The 16,822-nt window shown below is 41.0% G+C and overlaps 1 non-coding gene across 1 annotated transcript; it reads left to right on the top strand.

The window, feature by feature from the left end:
- Nucleotides 1-10,254: 10,254 nt before the first annotated feature.
- Nucleotides 10,255-10,360, top strand: LOC140894122 (small nucleolar RNA R71). Its single transcript, XR_012153671.1, has one exon. It is a non-coding gene; the product is annotated as a small nucleolar RNA R71 (small nucleolar RNA).
- Nucleotides 10,361-16,822: the final 6,462 nt, after the last annotated feature.

The raw sequence follows: 16,822 nt of genomic DNA, 5'->3' as shown, positions 1-16,822 counted from the left end.
AAATTTAATGAACAAAGAAGTTGGACTTCTTAATTAAGAGTAGAGGAGTAAGATTTCCTAAAATGACATAGGGATGGGCATTTTTGAAAACCACTGGATTCGGATTCAGAAAAATTTATCTTGACTTTAAAAGGTGCAGAAATGGTTTCTGTGCACATTGGTGAAATCGGTTTATCAATCGGAGTCATGATGAATTTTATATTAATTTCTGAACATGCGGGCTTTGCTTGTCGGGCTTGAACTTATGACTAATGGGCCCTAAGCTATTAGCGACCTACATTATAAATAAGTTATTGCAGTACAGAAATTACACACAACAGGTCACAAAATTTTCGAAAAACCCTAGTATTTTTCCTCTAAAGTGGCCGCACCCTTTTCCCCTCTGCTCGGTAAAATCCAGTCTGTGAATTTTGAATTACAGTCTGGTTTAACGGATCAAATTCGTTAATTCTCTTCGTAGAAACTTCTGATAGATTTTCTAGTGTAATCTATCAGAGGGATTAATTATCCGTTCGTGGACCTGATTGAAGAACAGTTCGTCCATCAGTTCCAGGGATATACAACAAGAGCAGAGCAATCTGTTGGTGTCCAAAATCTCGATTCGAGATTGGAGGTAAAAATTTATAATTGTTATTTAATTTTTACACACACAATTTAATCGTAAGGTTTTGATACCCATTATGGAATCGTTCCATATAAAATTTTTAAACTTCCGCTGCACCGGGTATCAATTCTGATTGATCTGATCGCCGCGTTCTCCAGCACAAAGTTAATAATCAAATCATCCAATCCACTCACAAAATCACAAAGCTTCTCTAATCACTAGAGTGTAAACAATCAAGGCATAGTTCATATGGATGAGAACTCAAGATTAAATAAAGCTAACACAAGCTTTTTAGCACAAAAATTATTTTCATCATAAGCCAACACAATTACACATTATGCGTTTAACTCAAACTAACTCATGAAAAATTTCACAATTTTCAAATTTTTTAAACACTCCCCCAAACTTAAATATGTGCATTGTCCTCAATGTACGGTAATTCAAAAACAAAAACGGAGGAATGCACATACCTGTGGTGTAGTGACCCTTACCCGGATCACCTACTAAACAGAACTTATGCATGCAATTAACTTAATTAAACAGATATCAGAATAAAACTGCGGAATCCAATAACATTATACAATCCCAAGTAAAGAAATCTGTAATTATCCAATATTATACAACCAAACATCAGTAATAAAACCTAAGCGAAGCTCCAGCTGGCCAACCACTGACTAGCTCCTCCTGGATCCACCCTCCTCGTCCAATCGCAAACCTGCCCCATGGAATAGGGTGTCCAGAAAATACAGAGTACGAGACGTGAGCATAAAACGCTCAGTGCGAGAGTATGAGTATACATGCATGCAAAGTGAACTCCCTATAGACTCGAGGTCAAGGATCAGATAACAGAGACAGACCGGGCCCTGGTATGTAGCATGCTGTGCCGTCGCTTCAGGAGGTGGCTCCCATACCGAGATAACCGTGGAAACGCCGGACCCAAATCGATGGAAGTCCATCCACTAACAGGATAGGGTACAACCCTACTAACAGACATCTCGAAAGAGATACAGCAAGATGCAAATGAATGCAGCATAATATCATGGCATATAAATCATGCAGTCACATAATACATGCATACTCAGTCAGGATATCTCGAACAGTACTTTTGTACCTCAAAACAGTGAAAGCTCTACCAACTCTAGGTCCACGCCTATAGTCTGCTCTACACTGCCAAATGATACTACTATCATTAAAGTGCTCTAAAAGCCTTAACTAAGCTATTGCATACTCCTAAATATTTATAGGGAGCAAAAGCTATACCTTCGTCCGTCGTTAGCCCTTTGATGTCGATGCCTCCAGAACTTGGGCACGACTCCGCTACGACTAACGAACGCCTCTCCGACCTCCGGACCAAGCCTAAGAAGACTAGAACAGCTCCAAAAGGACTAGAAAGGAAAGGAGAACTCGGAATTGGCAAATGAAAGTGAAGTCTCGGCCTTCTATTTATAGACAACGATCGGAACTTCCGATCCTTGATCGGAACGTCCGAACCTCGATCGGAACGTCCGATCCTGCCATCGGAGCTTCCGAAGATCCTGATCTGCCACGTGTCAAAATATCACTTGTTGACTCTAGATAGGGGTGATCGGAGCCTCCGGTCCTGATTGGAGCTTCCGATCCAACCACACGTCATGCCTGACGTAATACCGATCGGAGCTTCCGATCCTGTTCGGAGCTTCCGATCCTGATCGGAGCTTCCGATCTCACCTTCGGAGCTTCCGAACTCTAACCAAGTAATTATGATTAATTCTTTTAATTACTCAATTAGGGTACGGGCTACTACATTCTCCCCCACTTAAGATATTTCGTCCTCGAAATCAGATCTTAAGTACCGAACGCAAATACAGAAATCAGAAACATTCTTTATTCAAATCAAACGTTTACAGAGTTTGCAACTGAATACAACTTAAAGAATGAAATCAAAACAACTCAGGATGGTCTTTACGCATCCTGTCCTCAAGCTCCCAAGTAGCTTCCTCAGTGCCTCGGCGCTGCCACTGAACTAAAACCAAAGGAATGACTTTGTTCCGTAAAACCTTATCCTTATAATCAAGGATGCGAAGAGGTTTCTCAACATAAGTCAAATCCTTGTCTACCTGAACCTCAGATCGCTGCAGAATATGAGATTCATCCGCCACATATCGTCGCAATAGAGATACGTGGAACACGTTGTGAATGCTGGATAGATGCGGTGGCAATGCTAGTCGATAAGCCAAATCGCCAATACTCTCCAAGATCTCAAACGTACCGATAAATCTGGGAGACAACTTTCCCTTAAGGCCAAATCTGAGAATCTTGCGGAAAGGTGACACTCTCAGAAACACTTTCTCCCCGACCTCGAACTGCAAGGGCCTACGCCTGATATTAGCATAGCTGGCCTGACGATCCTGTGCAGTCTTAATCCGTTTCTTGATCTGATCAACAATGTCTATCGCCTGCTGGATAAACTCCGGTCCTTCAGCCTGTCTCTCCCCCACTTCTTCCCAGAAGAGTGGAGTATGACAACGTCGCCCATACAACGCTTCAAAAGGTGCCATCCCAATACTAGTGTGATAGCTGTTGTTGTAAGCGAACTCGATCAACGGCAAATGATCCTGCCAGGCTGAACCAAAATCCATGACGCACGCTCTAAGCATATCTTCTAACGTACGGATAGTGCGCTCTGACTGACCATCAGTCTCCGGATGATAGGCTGTACTCAAACTGAGAGTAGTACCCATCGCACGCTGAACACTCCCCCAGAATCTAGAAGTAAACCTGGGGTCCCGATCGCTGACAATGCTCACAGGCACTCCATGAAGTCAGACGATCTCCTGAATGTACATCCGTGTCATGCGATCCACAGAGTACTCTCGGCTATAGGCAATGAAATGAGCTGACTTGGTGAGTCGGTCCACCACAACCCAGATAGCATCACAGTTCCTCGGGGATACCGGCAAATGGGTCACAAAGTCCATAGTGATAAACTCCCATTTCCATTCAGGAATAGGCAGACTGTGAAGCAATCCTCCAGGTCGTCGGTGCTCTTCCTTGACCTGTTGACACACCAAACATCTTGAAACAAACTGATAAACACTGCGTTTCATTCCCTTCCACCAGAAACGAGTACGTAGATCCTTGTACATCTTGTTGCTCCCAGGATGAATACTCAACTTAGTGCGATGTGCCTGAGATAAAATCTCCTCTCGCAACTCTTCATCCTGTGGAATCACAAGCCTACCAGACAAACACAGAAAGCCATCTGACTGATAATGAAATCCAGACGAGCTGCCCTCGTTAGCTAGACGAGCTAAATGCTGGGTCTTTGAATCAGACATCTGAGCGTCTCGGATCCGCGAGTACAAAGCTGGCTCAGATAATATCGCAAACATCTGGATACTCTGCATACCTTTCTTATGCTTGAAGGTATAACCTGAAGTACAACAGTCACTGATCGCACTAGACATCGAACAAGTCTGAAGTGCGGATAGTCGCACCTTGCGACTCAAAGCATCAGCGGTGAGATTAGCAGCTCCCGGATGGTACTTAATCTCGCAATCATAGTCTTTAAGCAAGTCCATCCAACGTCTCTGTCTCATATTCAATTCTGCCTGAGTGAACAAATACTTGAGACTCTTATGGTCGGTGAAGATCTCAAATTTCTCGCCATAAAGATAATGACGCCAGATCTTCAAAGCGAACACAATGGCTGCTAACTCCAAATCATGGACTGGGTAGTTGTCCTCGTGAAGCTTCAGCTGTCTAGAAGCGTATGCGATCACATGCCCATTCTGAGTCAGGACACAACCTAACCCCTGAAGAGAAGCATCCGTGTAAACTACATACCCTCCAGATCCTGACGGTAATGCTAACACCGGCGCAGAAGTCAACCGCCGTCGAAGCTCACGGAAATTCTCCTCACACTCGGAGGACCACTCAAAATCCACACCCTTGCGGGTAAGCTGTGTCAACGGTCGAGCTAACTGAGAGAAGTTCAGAATGAAGCGACGATAAAACCCTGCTAGACCCAAAAAACTACGGATCTCAGCAACTGTCGTCGGACGCGACCAATTAAGTACCGCTTCAATCTTGCTTGGATCCACAGAAATCCCCTCCCTGGATATGATATGGCCAAGAAAGACCACTCTATCCATCCAGAACTCACACTTGCTCAGCTTTGCGTACAACTGCTCATCTCGAAGAGTCTGTAGTACCAACCGCAAGTGAGAAACATGCTCTTCCGTATTACGCGAATACACCAAGATATCGTCAATGAAGACCACGACAAACTTGTCCAAATACCCCCTGAAGACACGGTTCATCAGATCCATTAATATAGCCGGCGCATTAGTCAAACCAAATGGCATCACTAGGAACTCGTAATGCCCATAGCGAGTACGGAATGCAGTCTTGGCTACGTCCTGATCACGGACTCTCAACTGATGATACCCAGATCTCAGGTCAATCTTGGAGTAAACTGACGTGCCCTGCAGCTGATCAAACAAGTCATCAATACGAGGCAACGGATACTTGTTCTTCACAGTGACTCGATTCAGCTGCCAATAGTCAATGCACAGCCGCATCGACCCATCCTTCTTCTTTACGAAGAGAACAGGAGCTCCCCAAGGAGACACACTAGGACGAATGTACCCCTTGTCCAAAAGATCATGTAGCTGATTCTTTAACTCACGCATCTCTGACGGAGCCAGACGATACGGTGCTCTAGAAATAGGCGAAGTACCCGACATCAACTCTATGCCAAACTCGACTTCCCTAGCAGGAGGAAAACCCGGAATCTCATCAGGAAACACATCTGGAAATTCATCCACAACAGGAATGTTCTCTATCCCAATACTCTCAGCGGAAGAATCAACTGCATAGATAAGGTAGCCTTCCCCGCCAGACTCTAGAGCTCGACAGGCTCTCAAAGCGGATACCAAAGGCATCGGGGGTCGCGCTCCCTCACCATAGAAAAACCAACTCTCACTCCCTTCCGGATGAAAGCGTACTAATCTCTGATAGCAGTCCATTGAAGCTCGATAGGTAGTCAACACATCTATTCCCAGAATGCAATCAAAGTCGTCCATCGTCAGGACCATGAGATTCGCCAACAGAACGTTCCCTTCGAACTCTAAAGGGCAACCCATCACTAGACGCTTAGCCAAAGCAGATTGGCCCGTCGGAGTAGAAACAGACATCACTACGTCTAGTGCAATGCATGGTAACTTATGCCTCTTAACAAAACGTGCAGAAATGAAGGAATGAGATGCACCAGTGTCAATAAGTACAAGAGCAGGTATACCATAAAGCATAAATGTACCTGCGATGACTTTCTCATTCTCCTCCACAGCCTGATCATGTCTCAGGGCAAACACCTGGCCAGAAGCTCGTGGCCTCAAATGAGAACTCCCAGCAGACTGTCCCTGCGACCTCTGCTGTACGGTATCCTGAGAACCCGATCCTGAACCAGAACCAGAACCACCTCCCCCAGACATTGGGCAATCTCTCCGGATATGACCAGTCTCTCCACAACGGAAACAAGCTCCAGAAGCTCTACGGCACTTGTCGCATGGATGGTTCTTCCCACAGTGATCACACTTTTCCTTCTTACCATAACGGACAATACCTCCAGAACCAGAGGAAGAAGAAGATCCAGACTTCTTGAAAGTTTGGGCACGGGGACCCAAAGAACTAGCAGGCCTCGACTGAGGGAAAGACCTGTTTCGCCGAATGCTGTCCTCCGCCTGGTGACAATGGCTCACCAAGCCCTCATAGGACATGTCGTCGCCAACCGCCACACGGTCATGGATCTCAGGGTTAAGGCCCTGAAGGAACAGATTATACTTCATCTCTGAGCTATCAGCAATCTCGGGGCAATAGGATAACAGATCAAAGAACCTCTGCTGATACTCATCGATAGACATGGCTCCCTGTCGCAGACTCAGTAGCTCGCTTGCCTTCGACTGACGGAGTGCAGGAGGAAAATACCGCTTTTGGAAAGCTGTGCGGAACTCGGCCCAGGTGGCCACTCCTCTCGCCGTAACAAAAGGTGCAGAAGTAAACCTCCACCACCTACGCGCACGCCCATCCAGAAGATAGCCAAGGGTCTCCACCTTCTGCTCATCGGTGCATTGGAAAGTCTGAAAAGTCGTCTCCATGCGGTCTAACCAGTTCTCCGCATCCTCCGGAGACTCACCTCCAACTAAGGGCTTAGGACCCATAGCTAAAAATCGACGCACAGTGAAACGCTCGTCGTCATGGTGACGATGACGCCGTTCTCGACGAGGCTCCCGGTCGGCATCACCCCAACGCCCACCAACACTGCCATGAGAACTCTGGTCGTCACGATTTGACATCTACAAAAATACCTCAAGATGAGACTAAATCCCAAGAAATCTTTTGCATGCTTTGATACCATAAATGTAGTGACCCTTACCCGGATCACCTACTAAACAGAACTTATGCATGCAATTAACTTAATTAAACAGATATCAGAATAAAACTGCGGAAACCAATAACATTATACAATCCCAAGTAAAGGAATCTGTAATTATCCAATATTATACAACCAAACATCAGTAATAAAACCTAAGCGAAGCTCCAGCTGGCCAACCACTGACTAGCTCCTCCTGGATCCACCCTCCTCGTCCAATCGCAAACCTGCCCCATGGAATAGGGTGTCCAGAAAATACAGAGTACGAGACGTGAGCATAAAACGCTCAGTGCGAGAGTATGAGTATACATGCATGCAAAGTGAACTCCCTATAGACTCGAGGTCAAGGATCAGATAACAGAGACAGACCGGGCCCTGGTATGTAGCACGCTGTGCCGTCGCTTCAGGAGGTGGCTCCCATACCGAGATAACCGTGGAAACGCCGGACCCAAATCGATGGAAGTCCATCCACTAACAGGATAGGGTACACCCCTACTAACAGACATCTCGAAAGAGATACAGCAAGATGCAAATGAATGCAGCATAATATCATGGCATATAAATCATGCAGTCACATAATACATGCATACTCAGTCAGGATATCTCGAACAGTACTTTCGTACCTCAAAACAGTGAAAGCTCTACCAACTCTAGGTCCACGCCTATAGTCTGCTCTACACTGCCAAATGATACTACTATCATTAAAGTGCTCTAAAAGCCTTAACTAAGCTATTGCATACTCCTAAATATTTATAAGGAGCAAAAGCTATACCTTCGTCCGTCGTTAGCCCTTTGATGTCGATGCCTCCAGAACTTGGGCACGACTCCGCTACGACTACCGAACGCCTCTCCGACCTCCGGACCAAGCCTAAGAACACTAGAACAGCTCCAAAAGGACTAGAAAGGAAAGGAGAACTCGGAATTGGCAAATGAAAGTGAAGTCTCGGCCTTCTATTTATAGACAACGATCGGAACGTCCGAACCTCGATCGGAAGCTCCGATCCTGCCATCGGAGCTTCCGAAGATCCTGATCTGCCACGTGTCAAAATATCACTTGTTGACTCCGGATAGGGGTGATCGGAGCCTCCGGTCCTGATCGGAGCTTCCGATCCAACCACACGTCATGCCTGACGTAATACCGATCGGAGCTTCCGATCTCACCTTCGGAGCTTCCGAACTCTAACCAAGTAATTATGATTAATTCCTTTAATTACTCAATTAGGGTACGGGCTACTACATGTGGCATGACCGTCAATAGTCATAGCCCATTTTAATTTCTGGGGCAGGGACATTGATACTCGATATTTCTTTACAAGGACCTAGAGTAGAAAATTCAATGTTAGCGCGTGAACAAGACATGCCCTCAAAAAAAATTAAAATTTAAATAAATTAAAAAAAATTAAAAATACTAAAACAAAACAAAAATAAAATAAAACTTGGGTTGCCTCCCAACAAGCGCTTGGTTTAAAGTCTTCAGCCCGACTTGAAGCTGATTCTAGCCAATTCCTGTCACTTTATTGGAGGTTTTGTTCCTCTCTTTCACCCTCCAAACATACTCAAAAATCATCTTGGACTTAGCTTTATTTTTCACCTTCTTCGCCACCTTCAGATCTCGCCCACTTTTAAACTCTATTCCTACAACAAAATTATTCACAGAAGAATCAAATAAATCAATGTGATTACAAGCACGTACTCCATCTTGGTAATTCGTGGTCTTATAAGTATTAAAAGTGACCGCTTCACCACCAACTCGTAGAGTTAATTCACCCTCCTGCACATCAATTAAAGCTCTTCCAGTTGCCAAGAATGGTCGCCCCAAAATTAGAGGGACATCTTGATCTTCTTCCATATTAAGCACTACAAAGTCAGCAGGAAAAATAAATTTATCTACTTTTACCAATACATCTTCCACAACTCCTCGAGGATATGTCAGAGAATGGTCTGCCAACTGCAGAGTAATTGTGGTTGGTTTCACCTCACCAAGCTCCAAAGACCTGAAAATAGACTAAGGCATTAAATTAATACTTGCACCTAAATGACATAATGCCCTATTAACAGTCGCACCACCAATAATACAAGGAATATTAAAACTCCCTGGATCTTTCAATTTCTGTGGTAGTTTCTTTTGTAGGATGGCGCTGCACTCCTCTGTCAACTTCACTATTTCAAACTCTTCAAGTTTTCTCTTCCTCGCCATCACATCCTTCATGAATTTAGCATAGTGTGGCATCTGCTCCAATGCATCGGCAAATGGAATATTTATATGAATTTTCTTGAAGATGTCAAGAAACTTAGAAAACTTATCATCCAACGTTTTTTTTTGAACTTCTTAGGATATGGAAGAACAATTTTTGACACAGGCGGTTTCTCAGGCATAACTGCAGACTTGCTAGAATTTTTACTGACAGATTCTTCAGATTCAACCCCAATCTCTTCAACTCGATCCTCATCATCCAATACTTTTGGTTCATCTACCCCAACTTCCTTACCACTTTTCAAAGTAACAGCCTTGCATTGCTCTATTGGATTCACCTCAGTGTTGCTAGGAAAAGATCCTCTCTGCTGATTCGTCAAGGCATTTGCAAGTTGACCAATTTGTATTCCAAGATTTTTCATAGAAGCACCCACATTGGTCAAGTGTATCTCCATATTATCAAATCTATTCTCAGTTCTCTCAAATCTTTTTGTGGACTCAGAAATAAAATTATCAACCAAATCCTCCAAAGATGATCTACCCTCATCCTTTTGATTATTGAACCCCGGTGGATGATTCAATACATTATTATTATTTGCATATGAAAAATTCTCAAGATTACGCAAACTAGGATGATATTGATTGGGTATAGGATTACCTCGATAGTTGTTGTAATTTCTGTTGTTCACATATTGAGCTTGCTCCACACTCTCAAATCCATCAGCAGAATTTATGGCAGTCGCCAGTGATGCTGTCTCAGTATAACTTTGATTCCCTTTGGTCAGTGCAGCCAACTGTGTAGAAATAGTAGCCATCTGAGCAGTCAAAGCAGTGAATGCATCAACCTCATGAATTCCAGCAGGCTTTCTTATTGCAGATCTTTCACTCGGCCACTGATTTCTGTTAAAAGTCATTTGCTCAAGCATCTCATAAGCCTGTTCAGGAAATTTAAAAAATATTGAACCTCCAGCTGCAGCATCCACAAAAATACGAGTTGGCCCATTCAAACCATTGTAGAATAATTCGATCTGTTCCCAATCTGGAAAATTATGGTTTGGACACTTCCTAAGCAACTCCTTGTACCGTTCCCAGGCTTTATACAATTGCTCAAAATCTTGCTGTTTGAATGTAGTGATCTCTATTTTCAACTGAGCCGACTTAGCAGGAGGGAAATACTTAGCCAGAAATTTGGAAGCCATATCATCCCATGTAGTGATACTCCCAAGAGGTAGTGATTGCAACCAACTACGAGAATTGTCCCTAAGAGAGAACGGGAACAATCGTAGTTTGATGGTGTCCTCAGTAACACCATGAATCTTTACTGTGTCAGCAATCTCCAAAAAAGTACGCAGGTGCAAATTTGGATCTTCAGTAGCTGCACCCCTAAACTGATTTTGTTGCACCATATTAATCAGAGCTGGCTTTAACTCAAAATTATTTGCTGTGATATTCTGCCGAGCTATTCCAGAATAATGATTGTTTATCACTGGTCGAAAGTAATCTCTGATCGGCACCGGAGCATTATTGACAACTCTTTCCCTTTCTTCAGCCATTTGTTGCAACTCTTCTCTTCTAGCTTTTCTCAAAGCTTTAGCAGTTTTCTCGATTTCCGGATCAAAGAACAGTGAGTCGTAACTTTGGCTTTTTCGCATAAACTGCATAGACAGAAAAAAAAAATTTAAATTAGAACCAACAAAATAAAATAAAATGCTCTAAATCAAAATTAAGACTAATTAGCACAATTTAATATAAATCAAATAAAATTCACTCCCCGGAAACGGCGCCAAAAACTTGTTGCGTAATTTTGTGCCCGCAAGTGCACGGTGTCAAGTTTTAATATAGAAAATGAGTCCAAGTCGATCCCACAGAGAATGAATAAAATGATAATATATTGAATATTTGCAACTAATCAAATCTTAATCCTATGTAGAGCTACGAGAATGATTTGAGTTATATCAAACTAAAATTTGCAATAAATAAAATTAATTAACGACGAGTTCGCAAAACAAAAATTCAATGAGAGACAAATTCTAGAGGTTCGACATCACTTAAACATCCACCAAGTTAATTCATAAAGAAATCTATATCATAAATTCTTTTAGTTTATTAGCCAAGAATTCCTATTATTTTCTACTACCTCTCTCGAGTGTCAAGCAGAAATTCGTATTCAATAGCAAACTCAATATCTCTATCAAAGTTCAATTATTAAATCCGATAAATAGCACAAGAATTATTCTATGACTTCTATGGAGTTATATGCCTCTCGAACAATATAAACACCAAAGATGTATTTTCCTATGTCGTATTCAAAATCTCCTCTCTCAAGTGATAGATTCTAAATAAAATATCATTCAATCTATGACCAGTAAATTCAACGCAATCAATTCAGAAAAACACAAATAAACCGAATGAATAATTCTAATATATCAATCAAAATATCAAAAACATGGTTTCAAGTCAAGCTACGTCGTTCCTCTAGACAAAGGAATTAGTTCATAATGAAAATAAAAATCAAACAAAGCATGTTCCTGAACATCATTCAAAAATTAGGAGAAAGAATGAAATAAAAAAAAAGGTAGATGATGCTTCTCCGTCTCCGGTAGTCGCTTCGTCCGTCTTCGTGCCAAGAATGCTTCTTCTCCCTTTTCCTTGGTCTCTAGCCGTCTCTAGCCTTCAAAAACTCATGAAAACCCTCGATAATAATCTGATATATGCCAAAGAGTCCTTTTAAAGTTCGAGACTAAAAGTTTCCGAAAATACGACACGTCAGGCACGGGTGCTCTACTCTCGGGCGCAGGTGCGCTGCATTTTTGGGTTCCAGGGCGCGGGTGCGCTTGTAGTAGCCCGTGCCCGAAATCAGTGATTAAGTATTAATCAATTTATTAATCCTACTAGTTAAGAGTAAACGTGATTAAGGGAACTCTTAATGGGTTAATGGAGTCCGGAATTGGATTCAGAACACTTGGAAATGGTTTGAGGGTCATCGAGTTCGGAGGCTCCGAAGACAAGGTTCGGACGGTCCGAAGTCAGGGTTCAGACGATCCGAAGAGTGGTTCGGACGCTACGAATGTGCTGCCGATAGTCGTCATGGATGACGTCATCATGCTGATGTAAGCAATGATGTAATATCGGGTTCGGACGACCCGAACGTGTTCGAACGACCCGAAGTCCAGTTCGGACGATCCGAACTCCGTCTATAAATAAGGGGTGCCGAGCTCATTTTTTAAGTGCACCAGTTCCTCTCTTCTCTCTCGATCCCTTAGCCTTCTAACTCAGATCTAGGGAATTTTAGGCGTCCCGTGGGGAATCCGAAAGTGGCATAGCGATCCAGACATCGTAGCGGAGCTGTGGCCTAGTTTTGAGACACTCGACATCAAAGGGCTAACGACGGACGAAGGTATAGCTTTTGCTTCCTATAAATATTTAGGAGTATACAATAGCTTAGTTAAGGCTTTTAGAGGACTTTAATGATAGTAGTATCATTTGGCAGTGTAGAGCAGACTATAGGCGTGGACCTAGAGTTGGTAGAGCTTGCACTGATTTGAGGTACGAAAGTACTGTTCGAGATATCCTGACTGAGTATGCATGTATTATGTGACTGCATGGTTTATATGTCATTGATTTATGCTGCATTCATTTGCATACTGAGCTATCTCCTTCGAGATGTCTGTTAGTAGGGTTTTTCCCTATCCTGTTAGTGGTTGGACTTCCATCGATTTTGGTCCGGCATATCCACTGGTATTATGGTATGGGAGCCACCTCCTGAAGCGACGGCACAACATGCTACATACTAGGGTCCGGTCTGTCTCTGTTATCTGATCCTTGACCTCGAGTTTATATGTAACGCCCAAAAATTCGTCACGTAAATTCGCATGCATAACTTGGGGATTTTATAATTTTATAATAATGTGAAAATATGTTAAATTATTTTTATGAGTGATATTATTTAAAATAATTGATTTATTTGCATGTTTTAAATATTGTTTTGGCATTTAAATCTATATGATGTGATTTATAAATTTATTTGAGAAAGTTTATTTTATGATCGCGTAGGCGGGACCGTGGACGGGCGAGATGTTGTTTTCACCCAAAATGTTTTATGAGATTTTTAAGAGCCTTAAAATATTATTTTAAGGTTAGATTTTTTGAAAATTATGGTATTTTTATATATGTATATTTATGTTTCCATTTTTATTCAAAATAAGTCATTTTAGTGACTTTTAATAACTTTTAAAATTACATTTAATTATTATTACGGGATTTTCATTATGTTACCTAATCTATATTTTTTATTTATGAGTTTTAAATATATTTTATGGTATAATTATCTACTTAGCTTATAGTGTAATTTAATTTATTTTAACCTAAATTATTCTCCCTAAAACTCTATCCCTATCTCACGCCAAAACTCTCTTAGCCGCCTCCATAAATCTTCAGAAAATTTTCCATCGTCAAGAACGCATCACACACAATTTTCTTGAAGTTTTTCGGCAAGGATTTTCAAGCCGTTCGTCTAAGCGAGCCCAATACGCGTTGATTTCTTTGTTTTGGTCCAAATCTTCAATAAGGCACGTTTGATTCTATTCTTGAACACCATTTAGATCACATTACAATGTTTTTAAGTATGAATGATCTGGGTTTAGCATGTGTTTTCGGTTTTGTTTGTTGTTCATCATGATTTTCACGTTTTCATTCACATGGCATGGATTTTACGTTTAAGTATTTATTTTCTATGTTTTCATGAATTTTTGTGAAAGAAATATTATTTAGGAATTTTATTATGAAAATTTTTATAAATGATTATTTATTAATTAATGTTAGGTATTTAGTTGCATGCATGTACTTTTATTATTATTTATGTTTATCGTGTAGATGTATATTAAATTAAGAAAAGTTATTTTTAAGTATGATGTATATATATATATTTATTGCATATATATTTTTATATTCATTATTTTATAGTTAGAGAATTTTTTTTAAAAAAAAATCCAGTAGAAGTTCTAGGATGTTTCATTAAGAAATATTATTTAGGAATTTTATTATGAAAGTTTTTATAAATGATTATTTATTAATTAATGTTAGGTATTTAGTTGCATGCATGTACTTTTATTATTATTTATGTTTATCGTGTAGATGTATATTAAATTAAGAAAAGTTATTTTTAAGTATGATGTATATATATATATATATATGTATTGCATATATATTTTTATATTCATTATTTTATAGTTAGAGAGTTTTTTAAAAAACAAATTCCAGTAGAAGTTCTAGGATGTTTCATTTGGTATCAGAGCCATGGTCCTTGGAGGGTGACTAGTCTGCTTCTCGGAGCTCAGAAGCCGCACTGCCAGTCTGTAAGTTTTAAGTGTTTTAAATTATGATTTATGCATGGGACACAGGAGTTATATTTTTAATGATTTATGAAAATGAGAATTTAAAGTTACGACAGTCTTAAAGTCAAAAATATTAGTTATGCATTGCGATTTACGTGGGGAAATATGTGGTGGTGCAGTATGCCTCCTAGACAGATGAACCGACGCGGGAATCCTCCAACTCCTCCTCAGCAAAATTCTCTCACAGCACTGGAGCAGGCCAGCGCTAATATGATGACAGGGATCACCGCACTGTTGGAGCAACATGCAGCACGACCCCGACTTACACACGACGAGGACGTTGCGGAACGGTTTCAGAAGAAAGGACCGAAGGAGTTTTTTGGTTCCACTGATCCACTCGTGGCTGAGGGGTGGATCCGTTCCTTGGAGACCATATTTGCTTATATGGGACTCACTGATGCCGATAAAGTAAAGTGCGCGGTGTACATGATGAAAGACGATGCAGCCCTTTGGTGGGAGGGCGCAGTTCGAGGTGTGAACCCACAGACTTTGACATGGGAGGAGTTCAAGCGGATGTTCTTCGCCAAATATTTTACTGAGGATGTGCGCAGCCGAATGATTCGGGAGTTCATGAGTCTCCGGCAGGGGGACAAGACGATGGTTGAGTATATCAAGAAGTTCGAGAGGGGGGTGTCATTTTGTGCCCCTGATTGCTGATAGTGCCGAGGAGAAGATGAGACAGTTCGTCGATGGGCTTAGGGCGGACATCAAGCATGATGTACGAATGATGGACGTCACCACTTATGAGGCAGCGGTGAGTAGGGCACTACGATCCGAGGATGGTAGGAAGGAGATCTTGAGGGAGCAGCAGAGGAAAAGGCAGTTCCAACCATCGTACCACGAGTCGTATCCACAGCATGATGCAAAGAAGCAGTCCATTGGGCCGTTGAAGGGCCCAAATCCACCGAGACAGCAGGGAGATATCGTTCCTCGTGCAGAAGCACTACCTCTCTGCCAGAAATGCCAGAAGCCCCATCCAGGACCGTGCATGAAGGGATCAGGCATGTGCTACCATTGCAAGGAACCGGGACACATTATGCTGCACTGTCCCAAGAAGAATGCTATCGGACGAGTCTATGTGATGCAGGCGGAGGAAGCAGTACCAGATACTTTGCGCATCATGGGTAATTTTATTTAACGCATTAAATTTGTCGCATTTGGATTGCTCGATTCGGAACTACACGAGGAAACTTGTTCTTGCCTAGAGTTTGTTTCAATTTCGAGGACGAAATTCCATTTAAGGGGGAGAGAATTGTAACGCCCAGAAATTCTTCACGTAAATTCGGATGCATAACTAGGGGATTTTATAATTTTATAATAATGTGAAAATGTGTTAAATTGTTTTTATGAGTGATATTATTTAAATTAATTGATTTATTTGCATGTTTTAAATATTGTTTTGGCATTTAAATCTATATGATGTGATTTATGAATTTATTTGAGAAAGTTTATTTTATGATCGCGTAGACGGGACCGTGGACGGACGAGATGTTGTTTTCACCCAAAATGTTTTATGAGATTTTTAAGAGCCTTAAAATATTATTTTAAGGTTAGATTTTAAGAAAATTATGGTATTTATATATATCTATATTTATGTGTCCATTTTTATCCAAAATAAGTCATTTTAGTGACTTTTAATAACTTTTAAAATTACATTTAATTATTATTACGAGATTTTCATTATGTTACCTAATCTATATTTTTTATTTATGAGTTTTAAATATATTTTATGGTATAATTATCTACTTAGCTTAATTAGTGTAATTTAATTTATTTTAACCTAAATTATTCTCCTAAAACTCTATCCCTATCTCACGCCAAAACTCTCTTAGCCGCCTCCATAAATCTTCAGAAAATTTTCCATCGTCAAGAACGCATCACACACAATTTTCTTGAAGTTTTTCGGCAAGGATTTTCAAGTCGTTCGTCCCGGCGAGCCCAATACGCGTTGATTTCTTTGTTTTGGTCCAAATCTTCAATAAGGCACGTTTGATTCCATTCTTGAACACCATTTAGATCACATTACAATGTTTTTAAGTATGAATGATCTGGGTTTAGCATGTTTTTTCGGTTTTGTTTGTTGTTCATCATGATTCTCACGTTTTCATTCACATGGCATGGATTTTACGTTTAAGTATTTATTTTCTATGTTTTCATGAATTTTTGTGAAAGAAATATTATTTAGGAATTTTATTATGAAATTTTTTATAAATGATTAT

This window comes from Henckelia pumila, chromosome 3, assembly GCF_033568475.1.
Source record: "Henckelia pumila isolate YLH828 chromosome 3, ASM3356847v2, whole genome shotgun sequence".
Taxonomy (NCBI): domain Eukaryota; kingdom Viridiplantae; phylum Streptophyta; class Magnoliopsida; order Lamiales; family Gesneriaceae; genus Henckelia; species Henckelia pumila.
The sequence above is the reverse complement of the archived record's forward strand: the minus strand, read 5'-3'. Positions and strand labels throughout refer to the sequence as shown.